A 19,374-nucleotide genomic window follows, 5' to 3' on the forward strand; every position below is an offset into this window, starting at 1 on the left:
TAAACAGATCATATCACTTCATGAAAAACTTTAGTTGCTTAAAAAAGATAAAGCATTTTGTGAGGTTTTTTTTGGGGGGGTGCTTGGTTGTTTGGTCGTTTGGGCTTTTGTTTTTGTTTGTTTTTCCTCAAGGAGGGGTTTCCTCTGTGTATGCCTGGCTGTCTTGTAATTTGCTTTATAGACCAGCCTAGCCTTGAACTTAGAGTTCCTTGAAAAAGATCCTTTAAGTGATTCCCAAGTGCTGCGATTAAAGGCTTGAGCCACCACACTCAGCTTAGATGAAGTGTTTTCAAACATGGCTATTTGTTATAGTCCCCTGAGATTGAATAGATGGCTCAGCCATTAAAGGCTAGGCTTATAAGCAAAAACATAATACCTTAGGATACTTCAAAAAATTAATGGATTGAGAGCTGGTCCACCCCTCAGTAATTCTGCTTCCATTGACTGGGAGTATGGCCTATGTACGAGTGTTAAAAGCTCTCCTGGTGTTTCTGATGGAAACTAATCTACACTAAGTCTGTCATGTTTGCATTATGATTGAAATCTTAAGTGTCTCCCAACAATATCATGGTTTGAGCATTTGGTACCCAATTTCTGGAGTTATTTTGAAGGCTGGGGAATATGTAGGAGAATAGGATATAGCTAACAAAGTTTATTATGGCAGGCCTTTGAAAGGTCTACCCAAACACCTTCAGTTCTCCTCTTTCTCCATATATTGCATAGTGCAATTTGAAAAATTCACGATATCATACTCTGTCCTATAAAGAAGGTTTCACTCCTCCATGCCATGTCTGCAATAGTAGACTGAAATTCTTATGAAACCATATGTCAAAACAAAATTTGCTAGCTTATGTTGATTCCATCAAGTGCTTTGTCATAACCATGAGAAAAGTAACTTATATGGATTAATGACCTTAATTCTCATCTGAGACTGTGACATTAACCCTTCAAATAGGTGATGGCCAGATATTACATTGCATTCAAGTCTCAGTCTTGACACCCAAGACCTAAAAAATGCTGATAGAAGATAGTCTTGGCATATGCAGCAACAATGTTGAAATGAACTCATCTGTACCAACAAATATATTCTAAAAACTTTTCCTATATGTCACTTCTTCCATAATTCTTCACACTGTTGAGAAATAGATACTAGTTCCTCATTATGTTAGTTGTGAAGCCTGGGCTTAGAAAGTTAAATGACTTGCCCAAACACATACAACTTGTGAGTGATAAAAATAGGATGATACTTGTGTTTTTTTGGATCTATGACTATGGAATATAACTTCTTGGAAGCTTTGTGTTCAGGCCTTCATTCTGTCTGAGCATCAGTCCCGGGGTCAATACTTATTGTCTTCTGAAAGAAGGATACTCTTCAGCAAGAATACTGCAACAGAAAGTCACAGGCTAATCATGTGAGACACAGTCGTTCCAGAGCCCCTCATCTGAGAACTCATGTCTATTGCCCACTTAATCTCCATGCCACCATTAGTACCCTTTTGGGTAAAAGTAATAAGGAAGACTTTAAGTGATGTGGACTGAAAATGCTTGAGAGAAAAAAATTCATGCACACATTTAAGGAACTGACTAGCTTTGGGGTTTTATGTAAGAGTATCATCTGGGAGAAATATTAAATAATCACCATGCCCAGGAGCTCTGGACCAGTTGCATCCCAGTGAATAGAGTAGGACCAGGTGTCAACATACTTTTAAATTTTCTTGAGTCTATGTTGTGGATACCACTATTTACACTATCCCAAACTTTTCTAGAAAGAAGAACTCAAAAGGATGCTATGTAAAGAGTGGATTCGCCACTTGGGTTTGTGTCTAGATCATGAAAATATCCTGGAAGAGTCATCCCTTAATTTTGACTGTGAAGACAGTAAATCTGGAGAAGCAAGGCAGCCACGAAGACCTTTCCAAGACCCCAAAGTCTAAGAAAGTCCTTCAGTAATTAGACTGTCTCTGTAGTCCTCCCTCCTCTTTCTCCTTCCCTGTGTCCTCCAGGACTTAGCTGAGCACTCTAGGCAAATGCAGCGTGGCGGGAAGAGCATATGTCCTGCACTCACTATATGAGCATTTCTCCTGTCTTTATCAGTCTCATCAGGAAATAACTTCTCTCTGTTTCCACATTTTAGAGATGAGCAGATGGCAAAAGTTTTGATTCAGGAATAATGTCCACTTGAATGGTTCGTGCTCAAGGGCTCCTTGCTGTCATTAAAAAGACCATCACAGGCTCACAATCTGGACAATTCAGAAGTCCCTGTTTTATCCTAAGCTTAATTCTTTACCCAGACCAGCCCAACTCAGGATAGTTTGTCCTGATGGGAGTCCAACACTGCCCCCTCACTCTGAAAACTCTGCTACTCTCCAGTCACCATTACCACCATTACAGCTAGAGCTCAGCCCCCTGTGTTTCCCATGGATGGGTTTAGTCTCCTTGTAGCCCAAATTTTCTCCAACTCTCCCTCTTTCCAGCACACTTTCACACTGTGACATCAGAACTTTCTAGAAAGTGCTACTGACCATACTTCATCTCTGTTTACCAATTTTCAATGACTTTATGTAGCTACAGCCTCCACCTTTCATGGGCCATGTTGAAAATAGTAGCACTGGTAGAATACATAAATCAGCTAGTTTCTCCTTACTAGAAATGGGTGACTTTAGAGTTGCTAGTCAGTCAAAGGCCAGGCAGAGAATCTCAGCACCTCTATGAGATATTTGCCTCTATGAGAAGCTTAGCCTCCAGCCATGGTTCCCCAACATGTATGACCATCAAAGTCATCAGCAATCTTTCCAGAAAAATGTATTTCCAGGATTCCTATGACTGCCAATCCATCATCACCATCTAATTCAGAGTATTTTCCTTCAATGAACTTACCTATCAACGTACATGCATATGAATAAGCATTTATCCATAGTCTTCATCCTCACCAGACCACAAACTCTAATGCTTTTACTATTACACAGTCCTTATAGCCAGAAAGCCTTCAGAGATTTCTTTTTAATACTGATTTGGACTGCTCACCTTCTTTAGATATTCACAGTGAGCACTGAGTCAATGCCTGAAACATAACATAAGAAACATTGTTTGAAGGTGGATGGGTGCATGGTGGATAGTGGGATAGGTAGTAAAAGAATGATAGATGGATGGGTGGAGAGATACATGACTCATGGTCAGAACTTTGCCCTGCTGGCTTCTCAATTTTACTTCCCACAATATCTCCAAAGAAACAAAAAATTGGAAGACACAATGACAATGTCCTTACATGGCTTTGTCCTTTTTTACAGATCTGTTTGAACAGGGTTTTCCTACCCATGAAACACTGCCTTCTGAAAAAGGGAGAAAAGGTATGTTTAAAAAGTTATTTCCCTAAGAGACAGACTTATGTCAAAAATAGAAGCTTTTTAGGCTTGCATACTTCTCTTGGCTACCTGGGGAAGCTGCATTCCACCAAGGGAGAAGATTAAAAGCTACTTTGTTATTACATACATTTCATCATCAAACTCAGGGTGCCAAGCAGAGAGAAGAATCATGAGCCCAAACCAACAGCACCGTGACTGAACCCACGGAAGGTTGAAGGAGAACCACGTGGAACTATTAAAAAGAACACACAGCTGCACCTCCTGCAGAGAATTCACTGTGACCCAGGAGCTCTGCTGAGATCTTTGTGCATTGTACCCTTTAATCCTCACCAAATCTATACTGACGGCCTCTGATTCTGCACTGACTGAGTTGGACATTTACCTGTACCATCATGCGCCTACAAGGTGCAAGGTACGGTATGTAGTCGCTGACTTTTTCAGCTCATCACCTATAATAGGCATAATGTTCTTACATACTGCATGGAGTTGGGAGGAAGAACAATTGATGGATAATATTTAAATTGTATATAAACCACAGCACAGAAAGAATGAGTGACCTGCCCATATTGCACAGAAAGGGTTTAAAATAAGTATTGTGTGAGCATGATATACTTAAGCCACTTTTACCTAACAAGATGACTCATTCAATAATGGGTTAAGGACACTGTGCCATGGTATGTGAGTCTTGGGGACATGACATCTTAGGGATAAAAGACCCTTGGTAAAAGGAATTTTCTAGAACATTGTGACAATAATTAGCTAAAATTTCCAAGTTTCCACAAATATATAATATCATAATAGACTCGAAAAATTTAAAACCAAAAGAGATATGCAGCTATATCAGAAATGGAGTCAGTAATTCAATGTCAACTTAGCAAAGACCAAGAAAACCATGTGTCTACACTGCTCTCTTTCTTACACACACACACACACACACACACACACACACAGAGAGAGAGAGAGAGAGAGAGAGAGAGAGAGAGAGTCATAAGCAAGCACACCAGTGTCTTAGAAAGAGAGACAAAGGGGATAAGCTCAGTGAATTACATTAATGTAGATACTCTAGTTATGATCTTACACTATTATTTTGCAGGCATTGCCGATGTAGAAACTGAGTACCATTTTCAGAAGATTTCCGCACATTATTTCGCATAAGTTTTAGTAATCTTCAATTATGACACTAAAAATTCAATTAAGACTCAACAAGAAATCAAGATTCCAATAGAAAGGTGAACCAAGTATGCAAACAGGCAATTTGTGGAGGAGAAAACACAAATGTCCAATAAACACTTGTAGAGATGATTGAACTAAAACAGTGAGGTGGCACTTCACGCCAGGTTAATTGCTAGGTTGATTTTTTTACAAGTATTATAATACAAACTACTGGCAAGGATATAATGGCAAGGTATCCACTCACTGGTATTGAGGATACAAATTGGCATGAGGACTGGGGAAATCAATTTGGCAGCATTTAGCAAGGCACAGCTGTGCACATCCTCTCAGCAACACCGTTTCTAGGTTGATGTCCTAAAATTTGTGTGCCTGAATGTACACATACATAGTATGCATGCACAGGATGACACAGAAAAAGGCAAGTAGTATAGCTAAATAGCCAAATGGCACTTTAACAGACTTGACATTTCTTGCTTGATAAGGTTGAAGTGTAAAAATCAATTAAAATGGCTAAAATAATAGACCTTTGACCTCCATGCATCTGCAAAGCTAAACTCAACCACAAAATATTGCATAGAAAAAAGTTGCCAAATAATTTGTTATAATCATGTGTTTTTCAAGGTATGAGACCTCCAAATTATATGTTGCTCTTACAAATGACATAAGCATTCAAACACATACATATACGTGTGTGGTTGTATAAATATATAATATATATTATGTATTTATACATACACATATAGTAATATAGTAATATATATTATAATATAAGGCTACAAAAGTACCTGGGACATTTTTTAAAGAAGACGTGAATGATGGAAATACACACACACACACACACACACACACACACACACACATACACATATACGTATAATGTCCTATGAAAATGAGGGTGTAGCAGTCATTTTTTTCTACATTAGTGCTTGGGGAGTATGCCGTAATTTCAAAATAATAATGGTGAAAGCATGTAACTTCTGATCTACAAATTCCGCATTGAGGAATTTAGACAATACATAATTCATTCATATTCATGAACAAATATTCATATTGTAACATTGTTTGTATATCAAAAGCCATAAAAGAACCTAAAAGTCCCAATGAAAATGACTATACAAATTATACAGCATGCACAAAACTGAATGCAACATATCTGCTACAAAGAATTACATAGCTCTATCAATGCTAATAAGAGGTCATTTCTAATATACATTTTTGTGGGACACCCTGCATTATACTGTATACTATGCTCCTTTGTGTATTGAGGCATCTGGCATATGCCTGGTTTTAAAAGATTGTGTTTAAAAAATCTTTCTTTTTTTTTTTTTTTTTTTGGTTCTTTTTTTCGGAGCTGGGGACCGAACCCAGGGCCTTGCGCTTCCTAGGTAAGCGCTCTACCACTGAGCTAAATCCCCAGCCCCTTAAAAAATCTTTCTTATACATGCTCCAAAGTGTTGTGGAATATACCCCAAAGCTTGGTGACAGTGGAGAACTGGAAACCTTAACAGGTACAGTCTACAAGGAGAACCTTGGGTGGAAAGGATAAAGGATAGTTTAAGAGTGAGAGTTAAAACTGTTCATACTCTGTCCCCTCCACTGCTCCTAACTCTCCGCTCCACCCTTTCCTGCCCACCTCTCAGCCTCTGAACTGCAATAAGTAAGCATTTTCCTTAACCACATGCCCCCCACCATGATGTTGAACATTGCTGCAGGCTGATAGCACCCAGGCAACTAATTGTGGATGGAAACCTCTGAACCCAAATCATACATTCTTTTCTCTGTATCAGTTGTTTGTCTCAGATGTTGTATTGTAGTGATGTAAAACTAATATGACACAGAGAAACTTACAAAACAAAGTGATGAAGAGTAGACTGAAGGAAAAGAGGGTGGTTTGGGTTTTATTTTTTGTCAGATTTTCTAGTTGAAACTTTGTTTCACCAAATATATTTTCATGATTCAATTTTTAAAAATACTTTAAGCAAACAGAACTAAATTACAGTCACAGATTCTAAAACAATCTCCTATTAACAAAACCATATGTTAGCCAAATAATTCAATTTTATATATCATAATTGAATCTACCTTTACTCAAGTAATATTTAATCTGTTGAGCTTAAATAACCACTCATACACTACCTACTACATAATGAATTCTGGTTATGCAGAGACACAACTCCCTGGCTTCCCTGGAGAAAACAGTGGTCTAGGAGAGGTAGGTGACTTAGGAGGCAACCCAGGTGCCCATCATTATCCAGGATAATGGATAAAGAAAATGGGGTATATATACACAACAGTGTTTTATTCACTTGTAAAGGAGAGTGGAATTACAGCACGTGCAGAAAAATTGGTGGGATCAGAGGTCATCCTGTTAAGTGAAGTAAGCCAGACTCAAGAAGACAAATACATATGTTTTGTTTCTTGTATGGAATCTGGGAGAAGAGAAGGATCCAAAACTAAGATAGGAGATACTAGGAGCACAGAAGAGTAGTGGACTGGAAAATAGGAATGGGAGACAAAAGAAAGAAAAATGAATGAATATTACTGAAGTATATCATATGCATGTATAGAAATGTCATAGTGAAACGTGTTTGTACAATTAATAACATATGAGGATTCAAACTTTAAGTAAAAAGAAGCAGCTAAGGAAAAGAATAAGTGAAGGTCAGCCCTCATACATTTGGCCTCGTGTCTGTTCATCTGTCCTCTCTTTCTGGAGTCCATTAGGTGAAACTGAAGAGTGACCTCCATCATGTGTATAACTTTCATACAACAGGAAGAGCAGAAGGGTAGAAGTAAGGGAAAATTCTAGGAGCTTCAATTAGGTACTGATTCACTGACCTTCCACCCACAGGGCAATTTTTAGATCCCTTTATAAACAGTGTGCAGTGTGCTCTGAGGATGCAGACAAGTTGCATGGTGTATTTTATGACACTATAATCATACAGGAGTGGAGGTGCTGATAAATGCACTTGCTAGAATAATAAAGTTGATGATGGCAGCTTGCTTTAAGTAAGTTATCTTATCCTAGAGTCTGATTTTTTTAATCTTTCATAGTAACTTTTCTATTGCTGTGAGGAGATACTATAATGGAGTTCATGTTTCCATGTGGTCTTGTGTCCGTCTTGTCAACCAACATGGATGGAAACATGGAGGCAGGCAGGCAGGCATGGTGCTGGAGCAGTAGCTGGGAGTTTAAGTGATGAGAGAGAGAGAGCTAACTGGAAATGGGATGGGCTATTGGGACTACCCCAGTGACACCTCCTCCAACAAGGCCACCTTCTCCAAGAAAGCTATACCTGCTCATACTTCAGAAAACAGCTCTACCAAATCGGAGCCAAGCATTCCAATAGATGAGCCTATGAAGGCCAATCTCATTCAAATTACATTACCTATACCATAGAACTAATTCTTCCATTGTAAAACCATAATAAGAGTTAAATGAAACAGTGATGGTCAAAGACTCCAGCACAGTGACTGGATTATGGTCAGCAGGCTCTTGTTTCCTGTGCCTATGTCCAGTAAGTGTTAATGGGGCGTAGTGAGCTATGAAGCAGAGTTTCTAGAGCAGGTCTTACTTCATCAATTATTTTGAGTGGAGCACACACATTTTATTTTTATTTTGGTGTGTGTTATTTTTTAATTCCCATATCATTGCAGACAAGTACTTTTTAAGCCCAATAAAAATGAATTGCTATGAAGTCGAAATAAAAATATAACATTCTCGATCCAAATGTTTACTATTAGAGTCAACTGATTTACCAAACTGCTGTAAAAGTTATTTTGTTACAATTTCTGTTATACCCTTGGACTAGTAGCAAGCAGCAATGTCTGGCTCTGGCCCACTGATCGTGCTGGAGGAGTGATTTCATCATCCAGGAATTCCATTAAGGTTCCAATGTCAAGAACAGACATCAAGAGCCTTCATCGTAGAATGAGATGCTGCCCCACCCTCAAAAAGGACCTTCTGAAGATTATAAGACACAAGGAATCAACTCTGTAATTGTACCAACTCTAACCTAAAGCTATTCCAGTTTGTATTACCTTGGTATACACTATTCCATGGCTTTATGATTTATAAAACACCATTCTATTTTCTCTCATGGTTCCTAAGAATCACGAATTCAGAAAACTTCATGGCTTCAAATCTCTTCTGTAGTAATTGGCTCATAACTGGAACTAGAGCAGATAGCAGGTCATAAGACAATTTTTTTCCTTTCCTCTAATCTTCTGGGTTTTCCCAGGTCTCTATATATGACTATTCTGGGCTTCTTCCAAGCCTAGAGCTACCAGATAACTAGCCTGCTGAAATGAGGATCAGAACCCCAATCCAAACTTTCAGGAAGCTGAGTGGAGACTGTAAACAACATTATTTCTGCCTCAGAATGTCAATTATAGTCCTGTGACAATAATTCCAGAGTCACAGGAAGCCATATGCCTTAAAGAAGGAATAAACTGATCCTAGAATTAGATAATATGTGACACCACAAATAGTATTAAAAATCATCATTGGAACATACAATCTTTTACCAGAGACCATAAGAAACAATGAGAAAAATTATTTCAAAGAGCTGAGAGCCTCTTGTAGAAGATGAAATGAAAGAGTTCATAGAGATGGCTAGGGAAAGAAAGGGCAATCTCATCCACCCATGGTGATGGATAAGAATATTCTGCAAGAGAAGTCTGAAAGCTATATATGAAGAAGAGGGTTTGGGGTGGGGGATGGAAAAGTTGACTTGTGGCAGGTTTTGCATGCATCACAAATGCATCCTAGATAGGCAGCTTATGGCAGTGAGAGCCACGAGGGCTCAGTTTCCAGCAGTACTGGTTCTGAAACCTAGAAGACTTCACACTTCCTCAATCTCTCCGCTCTTAGGCCTGACTCCATTGATGGGTAAACAGTAGGGTTGAAGAACAGATGAGGAGTGAATGAACCAATTAACATCAAACACTCCCCCCAACTTCTGCCACAAATGAGGATTGTGATGGGGGAGCAAAAAGTAGTAGTGTGTGCACACGTGAGTACAGATGCCCGTAGAGGACATCAGATCCCCTCGAGCTGGAATTACAGTTGGTTGGAAGTTACTCTGTCCGTTTGTTAGGAATCTAACTCAAGAGTTGTAGGCATTCTTAACCTCTGAGTCACTTTCCTAGCCTCAAACCTAGACTTTCTCCTCTCTGAGTCTAGAACTGTTGCACGTCTTAGAATAAATGTCATTGACAGTAAGATGTTGGAGTATTGGAAACTGAGAAAACTATTGTCCCCTCAAATTTTCTGTAAACTGAAAGAATAAAGTCATACTTGAAATGTCCTGAAACATGTTTGAAAATCTACAGTATTGAAGAAGTGAAGGGGGTGAGAGGTTACAGAACACATGAAAGGTATTGGAGGGAGAAGAAAAGAACTGGCTCATGTTTGTATCCCAAAGGTCAAAACATTCAATAATAGTTTATCTTGATGATTCTTACGGACAGGAAGAGTTTGAAAGTATGAAAACACTGACTTCTCCTTTTTGTCCTAAGCCAAATGTACTAGCACTTATCACTTCCCTCCTGATCTCAGGATAAGATTATCTGTGCAGTTTGCTGCTCCAGCCTGGTTTATTCCTGGCACCAATTTGTTCCTGTTCCTTCATGAAGATATACATTACAGTCCAGGTGACCCAAGTAGAATGAATTTCAACCCCTGTCCTATACTTCAGCAAGGATGATACTTGACTCACATTTGGCCAATTCTTTAGGTCACAGCAATTCTTTCAGGAGTGGACACATGACCCAGATTTGTCCTGTCAGTCTCAGCACCTGGAATTAGAAGGAGAAGCTGTTTTTCTGCTAAGAAAACAACCATCACATTATTAGATCTGCCCCATATAGAGACCATCCCACACCTCAGACATGAAACAAATATGACAAGAAGCAGAAAATGTAACAGAGTCCCTGAGACATCCGCTCCAGGTCAATGAATTACAAAGACACATAGAACTTCTCAATTATGTAGCACAATAGCCTCTCTCTCTCTCTCTCTCTCTCTCTCTCTCTCTCTCTCTCTCTCTCAACACAATGTGAGTTTTATTTCTTGCAAGGAAAAGAATACTTGTAAATTTTGTGGATGTTCTTCCCTAGAGCCACTCAGATGAGGATATAAACATCAAAAGAAATGTGACCAATATGGCAGATGAACCCTTCTAACACTGGGGATACAGTCCTATGTCAGATGTCCTCATTCTGAGAGCATAAAGCTCTTTGCATGGTTGCTTCTCAGTCTAGAGACAGTCAGTATCCTGTGTCCATCTGCCTATACCCAGACCTAAGGCTGCTTTCGTTGTTCTTATACTAAAGCTGCTAAAAGAAGAGCATGAACTTCAGGTAACTGACACCCTTGAAAGTGTTAGTGAGTGGTACAGAGCCTCTAAAGCTTTTGAGCACAAGTTGAAAGATGAACACTGCACTTCCAACAGTGGTGTAATAAAGTCCTGCCGTGTCCTCCCAGATTCCCTAAGTCTCTTCCAGCTGCCTTTGTGTTGGAAATACAGAGTTTTCCATCAACACTGGATCCTACCTCCCAAGACCCAACATTAACTTCTGTCTTAAACTTCCTTAGAGATCCTCTCCCACCATTTGTGCACCTTGACTTGACGCTGACTGTGGCTTTGTTTACACAGAGGTTCTTGGAAAGTCAGAAACCTACATGTTAACTTCATCCGATTTCTTTATATGAAATCTGGATAAGTGAGAAGTGTTTATGAAATAAAATTAATAATTTGATCCATACTGGAAAGAAAAATGTTATTCCAAGTCTCTGAGACAACAAGGAAGAGTGCTTTAAATCCATTCAATGGAGCTGGGGGAAGAGATCTCCAAATAGAAGATATTTGAGTTAAATCTGGCAATATGAGGGTGTTTTGTAACAGGTAGACACTAGATAAGAATATGGCATTCAGAAAGAAGGGCACACACTGAGTGCAATGACATGGACAGTTTAAGTGAGAAGCAACTTTAAGGAATTACCTGGGGCCAAAGGTCAGAAGGAAGGAAGTGACCCAGGTAAACAGCATAAACCCAATCCAGAAGGTGGTTGTGGATGTAAGGAAAATGATGGACTACATCCAACAAAGGAATGGAAGCCATTCATAGAATCTAAGCAGGACAGTGGCACTCTTCAATTTTGTTTAGAAAGATTAGGTCACCAGTTTGGTGGAGAAATAGAAAGGCTGATGGAATATGGAGCAGTAATGAATGTGATAAGTATTGGGACTGAGGTGGAAAATGAAGACACAGTTCTAAAGCTTGTGGCCCCTGGATGCTGAAGGATAGAAAGGAGGACATGGTTAGCACCCCCACCCTTTCAGTGTGAGCTCTTTGATGGTGAGACTCTTTGATGGCTTTCCTGTGAATTCCCAGGATGGGAGTCTCAGAAAGCAGGTGATAATAGCTGCACACACAGAAGACAATGATGGCTGGTGAGAGCTAAGTTTTCTATATGGAGCACTAACTTTGTGGTTGACCTCACTTAAGGAGTAAATCCACTCAAAGAGCCTCTTCCTTTATTCTGGGAGGCCTAATTGCTTCTTCCTTCTTATCTCCTTCCAATATGTGCCAGGGAGGCTGTGGAAGCTTACCCTGAGAGGTGAGGAAGAAAATGCAAATCATAGCCAGGAAAGCTCTGACTCAATTCTGCTGAGAAGAAAAGTAAAATTGGAAACCAGAAACTGCATTAGAAGAGGAACATCCACAGTATGGGAAAAAGTCTGGATGCTGAACACAGAAGGGCATGTTGTATGACAAGAGGATTCTTGGGAAAACTCAACACACACATCTATTCATGCAAAATAGGGAGCCCAGTAACAGACCAAACAATGGATACCACCAACGTCCACCTTGGTGAAACAATAGTTGTCTTCAGTAGTATGGGTGAGGGGTTCCTTACAGAAGCAGCACTGACAAAAAGACAGTTGCATTACCAAATCCCAAACCTGCACAGGTGACAAAACTCACAAAATCTGGGAACATGGAGCACACTGTACAACCTGCAGGCAGCTCAATAGATTGGAGAGTGTCCTTTCTAAGAGACTCTGATCTAAAACTCTTCTAGGTAGCTCAGCTAGTTTCTGCTTCTTCTAGGCAGCTCATCTGGCCTAAGATTCTTTGCAACTTGGCTTGCTTCCTCTTGGGGAGGAGGACCCAGTGAATCTGTTCAGTTTCACGAAAGTCCTGAAACTATTTTGAATTGTTTACCTTTCTGTTTCAGAAGCTTCCTTACAGAATAGAATATTTCCTACAGGATAGAATATTTCCTACAGGATAGAATGTCAAGGAAACTGTTACACAACAGCTCCAGACTGGCCATCAGGACTGAGCAGATGAGTGCTTGTCAGAGTTCTCCTATAACATAGTAGTTTGTGAAGACCCATGACAAAACAAGCCTTGAAGAACCTAGCAAGAACCAGCACTATAAGGAGGCTACCCCAAAGTATTCCAGCACCCAAATCAGGATGTCCATAGGTCATAGGTAACTGAGGTTTGACTGATTGAAGTTGGACTTGTTTAGATCCCATGGTGTAACTTTCCTTTAGCCTTCACATCAATGAAGGTTGCTTGGAAATGGTTTCAGCCTGAAGGTTTACCCAGAGTCACTCCATGAATCTCTCAGTCTCCTGAGACAAGAAATCTGCTGTCCTCATGGAAAATGGCCAAGCAAAAGTCCACATCAAACCACACAAATATATTAAGTCTCCTGACAGTTCATTGGTCAAAAAAATTCACAATCTAATGGCCTAATACACTCCCCAAAGGGTGAGATGTTGAGCAGAGATGATAACATGTCATCATATTACAGGGCAGTGATTGAAACTAAAAATCCAACCTATCATGTAGCATCTTCCTTATACAGATTCTCCAGGCTCGCACCAGACCCAGTCAACAAGACAGAATTGTAATGCAAAATGCTCCTACCTAGAGGTGCGTGCAAAATGCATGAGAATCACAGCTAACGGAGGTCTAGTTAACCATATCATCTGGGGCCTCATCCATTTACTCAGATAACCCAGGAATCTAAAGCAATTAGAAACCTTTTAAGGAAGGTGAAGTTGGAGGGTCTATGAATTTGGCAATCTCCTTAGGAAAATGCTTCATTCCCACCTTTTTAAGAGGATCAGAGAGGAGATTTCCTTAGCAAATTCCATCCACGTATGTCATAGTCACCAAGGTTAGCTATAATGTCATCTACTCCTCTGTCCGTAAGCTTCCCCCTGCACACCACTTCATGCATTTTTTATCAACACTTTAACGCCTTTGTAAAATATTGATCGTTCATTCCCATGGCCCAGCCAATGGCCCCAAAATGAGCATGTGCACTGATGGAGTTCAGGGCACCCTACAAATGACAGAAGCCACTTGGGGGACTCAGAAGACCTTCTAGCCCCCGTATAGAAAAGATCCTGAGGAAGCAAATGAACACTGTGTTTACTAATGAGAAAATGAAGGCCTAGGAGAAAGGTTCACAAGACCGGAGATGAAAGGAAATAAAAAGGTCAGAAGGAAGGAAGAAGCACATGAGTTGATGGTGGGACCAAGCTGAAAGCCTGATCATCAGCTGAGTTTGTTGTTAAATTTAATGGGCTGTAGGTGTTGATTGCTGAATCCATAAAATGAGCTATTAATTTGCTGTTCTAACAGGATAGGCCTATCTTATGCAAATTGACCTGAAGGCAGCATCAGCTCAAAGAGAACACTTCAGGTCTTCCCAGCTAGAAGTTTCTACTGAATGAGGCTCTGCTTGCTGCTTGACATGCTCAGTGAGTGCTGGCTTCTTGAAGTCTTTTTTCCAGCACTTCCAGCAGTCAGAAGCTGGATCTGTCCCATAACCTTCCATATCCCCAGTACCTGGGACAGTACCGGATACTAAGATCTACCATAATTTTCATGGGATTTTTTTTTTGCTAGCTATTAGCCTTCTCTTTGCCTTGACTCCACCATCTCCAACAGGGATGATTTAATGAGAACAACCATGGAATCTCTATGATCTTGACCATCAATTAACTCAGAGTAGGATCGACAAGCTCCAACTGTCTGTTAAATGAGAGGACAGGTGGAAATATGAGAAACTCTTGGGAACTCTTGACTCTCATATGCCTCCACTGAGCTAATCTGAAGACTAAGCTTTGCTGATCAATGTTTCATGGAGCTCTGGACTGAAGTTAGCTCCAGCTTCATGCCAGTGCTGATTTCCAATAGGACTATTGATTACCCGTTGTATGCCTCACCTTAAGGCAAATGTTCTCAAGTTGTTGAGCACAATCCCCTTTTGGTAGTTGACCCTTTTCACATGGGTCATCTATGACCATCAGAAAATCCAGATATTTACATTACAATCTATAATAGTAGCAAAATTACAGCTATAAAATTGTAACAAAGGGGTTGGCGATTTAGCTCAGTGATAGAGCGCTTGCCTAGCAGCGCAAGGCCCTGGGTTCAGTCCCCAGCTCCGGAAAAATAAAGAAAAAGAAAAAAAGAAATTGTAATAAAAATAATTTTATGGTTGGGGGTTACTCTAACATGAGGAACTGTATTAAAGAGTGGCAGCATTAGGAAAGTTACGAACCATTACCTTAGAGTCTCAGAAAGACTAATGGCTTTAGCTTCACCAGACTGTTTGAAAGTTCAAACTGATATGGAAAGAAAAGCATGTTAAAACACAATGTTCATTGACTGTATCAGGTAAAGAAGGAGAAAGTTTTCGAGATTATATAATATCATACCAGTTGTATGACTTAAAGGAAAACCTCATAACCTCTTTGTTCAGTCTCCATATCAATGAGACTGGATTATTAATCCAGTTATAGGGCTGTTAGAATTAAATGAATTTGTCCAATAAGATGACTCAGAGGGTAAAGGGTGTTTGCCACCAAACATGGTGACCTGGATTTGATTTTCTGCTTCTACACGGTAGAAGGAGAGAACTGATTCCTGCAAGTTGTTCTCTGGCCTCGACATGCATGCTATGGCATGACCCCCTCACCCAATAAACAAAGGAAGGAAGGAAGGCAGGGATGGAAGGAGGAAAGGTGAGAGAGAGAGAGACAGAGAGAGAATAGAGCTGCCCATCAATAGAGCTTATAACAAGTGCCAGAGCAAATGGGCCTGTGCCTTCTTCTTCTGAGAAAACTGACCACTGTATGAGTCACCATAACTCCCAGAGCTGCACCTTAGCCCAGGAAGAATAGTAGTACCTGCATAGTAGAGAATAAAAGCTGATTAGACCTGTCCTGCTCTGTTGACTTCTCATTATTGGCCTAGCTGTTGATCTTTCTAGTTGGTTGTTGTGGCAGTTCAACCATGAGACCACATGACTCTACATTCAATATCAGTTTTATTGTGTTGTATTTAACTTTGACCGGGGATTTGTTTCCTTTGGAATCTTAGAGTTGGACAAAGATTTCAGCATCCTACCTTTCAAAGGTAGATGCCATTGCTATGTTGCATGGCACATGCAGGTGCCACTATGATGAGCAAGTATGTGATGGAGAAACTGGAGAGAAAAAGAACCAAAATGGCCCTCTACTTTGCCTGGATGGACAGTAAAGCTGACTTTGGTGGAGGGAAACCATTCTCAAGGACATGAGCACAGGAGAGTGGGATAGTTGGCCCTGATGGTCTGGACATAGGAGAGCTAGTTCCACACCCTGCTAGTTGCAACAGAGAAGAATGCTGGCCTGCTTCTTGCTCCTTGACTGAGCAAAGCAGGAGAGTTGGCCCTGGTAGCATGGGTGCAGGAGAGCTGGCAGGCAGACTCATCTAGTTCCAGGCCCAGAGCCCACCCTAACATCTACCCCATCTATGACGTTCTGAAACACATGAAGAGACCAGTCCTACAGAACTAAAGCTGAGGAATCTCCATGACACAGGACACCACAGAATATCTGAGAGAAGTCCCAGTGGGCATGCAGTATTGATAATGTAGCAGAAGCCAGAGGTCTCAAACCAGATCAAGACTCATTGCAATGAACATTGGCAAGTAAAACTGTTTAGACAAATGGGTATATTGTGTGACACATTGGGACACACTGTAACTTCCATGGTGAGATGTTTCTGTTGTTTTGTGGGAAGATGCAAGGGCAGAGGATGGATATGGAGGGATAAGGAGATTAGCGGAATTGGGTCACATGACATAAAATTCAAAAAGAATTAAAAATGGTTGTAAAAAAACTGTATCTATAATACGTACAGTATGTATCTTAAATACTATAACACTATAATGCCTAGAATTTCTCTTCTAGCTACATAATTCTAACTACAAAATAGAAATGTTGTTTCTTTCAGGCAAAAATTATTAACAATTTGAAGACGGGAATGTACAACATTAAATCAAGCTCAGAGCAAGCCTCTGTGTAAAACTTTAGGTGAACTCACAGGTCACATACATCTGAACCATGCTGGAGCATGCTGGGTGCTAAAGTACATTGAAACCTTCTCTGCCACCTCAGACTGTGCCCCACTCAACACAGATAAATAGAACTTTGGAACATTTTTTGAAAAAAAATCACAATTATTCCTGAAGCAATTTCATTTTTCCTCTCTTGAGTAGCAGAGAGTCCCCTGTTCTGGTAGACACCAAATAAAGAGAGAGAGAAATCAACTGACAGGGGCTGAAACTAGAGCAAAGGGTTTCTTGACCAGGAAGGTATTAGAGCGGGGTAATTGTGACCAGCAGTATTTGCCACACATCACAGGGTTATAGGGGCAGATTCCTGAACACCCCATCTTCCTTCTCATAAAACTTTAATGGATCCACTTCTGGTGCCTTCAAGAGAGTAACCATTATCTCTGCAGTTTATTCACTGCTTCTCTAAGTCTGATTTTCCATCTATCTTCGCATTTTATACTACAGAGCTTTAATTGATCCATTTTCTTACTGAGTCCATATTTTCATGTGTCTTCCCACACCCATCTCTCTATTCCTCCTAGTCTTCCCCCTAGAATGTATTCTCCCCAAATTTACAATACATTTTTCTTTTAACTGATTATTCATCTCTTTGAGGAAATAAGACACAATAGTCTTCATGAAACAAAGACTATCCTAGTCAACATTCGCTGTACTAACAAGCAGCCTTCAATCTTGATGTTTTGTAATACACCTATCTCTACCTTTTACATATACATGAAGGGCCATGTACTGACCATGAATCAACTCTATGTGTCTCTTTCTTGGTTCTTCTCAGTTTTATTCTGTGTTTTTTCTTTCTGGGATCAAGGTTTCAGACAACTTTTCTAAAGACATGTTACTTTCTTTTTCTTTTCTCCCCTAGCATATTTTTATCAGTTATTTGAGAATTTTATACAATGCACCCCTATCACACTGACTTCCAATTCCTCCCTGGTTCACTCTCCCACCCTTGTGGTGCTCCCTCCACCAAACCCACCAAGTTCAATTTGTGTTGCCAATATAAGTACTGTAGCATGGTCAAATTCCCAAATGCCAGCTCCTTAAAGAAATTGAGTGTTGTACATGCGTACACACACACACACACACACACACACACACACACACACGAAACCATCAGCTGTGAAAAGCTCTGCTTCTTTATCTTTATCATAATTTCTAAAGATTCTCTTCAGTAGCTTCCTGTCTGGACTGTTTCTTGGGAAAGCCTAAGGAGTGGGGTTGACATACAATTCTTCAACGTCTTTCATTTTCAGTGATTGGTACCACTGCAAAAGAAGCTTCCTTACCCATAGTAGTCAGTGGCAACATGGATCCTGAATTACTACATGGTTTGTGTACCAAAAATCATGGGCATCAATATGGTTTTAGGTAGCAGCACAGATCACTGGAGTCCTCTGAGAAGACTTAATCTACAAATGAATCATTCTTCATCTTGGATATCTTGTTATTCCAAGTCAGGTAATAATGGAGTTGAGCAGTGTTTCCAAGGCAGGACCTGCACAAGCTTCAGGCTGATCTACATCACATAGTCCTCTGCTCTGCCCACCCAGGTACAACCATCACCTTATTTGCAGCCTGCATTCCCATGTTCTCCTCCTCCCAGCAGAGTGAGCAGCAATAGCAGCAGCAGAGGCAGCACTGATGGCAGAGGCAGCAGCAGCAACTCCATACTACCTGAAGGCTAAGCAACCATATTAGCCTAGCTGGTGAAAAAGTGTGAGACAGCCTGGCAATGGCCAGATCCTCTCAAGCCCAAGGTCCAACCTTACACAACACTGGCATGCTCCTTAGTCACCATAGCCACACTCTCATACCTGTCGTCTCCTTAACATAACTAGTCCTGCTTTTCTCAACATCCCTTGTTCTGCTTCTCTCACCTGCTCACAATGCTCCATTCTGTCATCTTGTTTTCCTTCCAGACATGCTATTTTCAATGTAGACAAAATAAATTCACAAAACTCAGAGCCTTACCACTATGGTACTCAATCATCTCAACTTGGTGGTATACAGCTCACATTTCCTAACATATAACCTGGCCAATCTCAGCATCACTGGTAGCAAAAGACATTCTGTCTATAGGGAAAGAAAGGAATGGGTAACTGTGAACAGAACACACTCAGCTTTATAGTCAAATGATTTGTTCTAAATCCAATTGATTCTGTACTTTTTCATCTTCTATATCTATGTTACATTTTCTGTAAAGTCAGAAGAATCACACTCACCTTAAAGTTTCTTATGGAGATAATGGCAGCTGTATAGTGCACTATGAAATCCGTGGCATGGGAAAAGTACACATAAGCATTATTCGTCATCGGTGGTTTTTTTTTAGGATTTACCATGATTGTACTGTATTTATTTCATTGGACCATTTATTTATTCACTCAACAAACATTTTCTTTG

This window comes from Rattus norvegicus, chromosome 5 (genome assembly GCF_021556685.1).
Source record: "Rattus norvegicus strain SHRSP/BbbUtx chromosome 5, alternate assembly SHRSP_T2T, whole genome shotgun sequence".
NCBI lineage: Eukaryota > Metazoa > Chordata > Mammalia > Rodentia > Muridae > Rattus > Rattus norvegicus.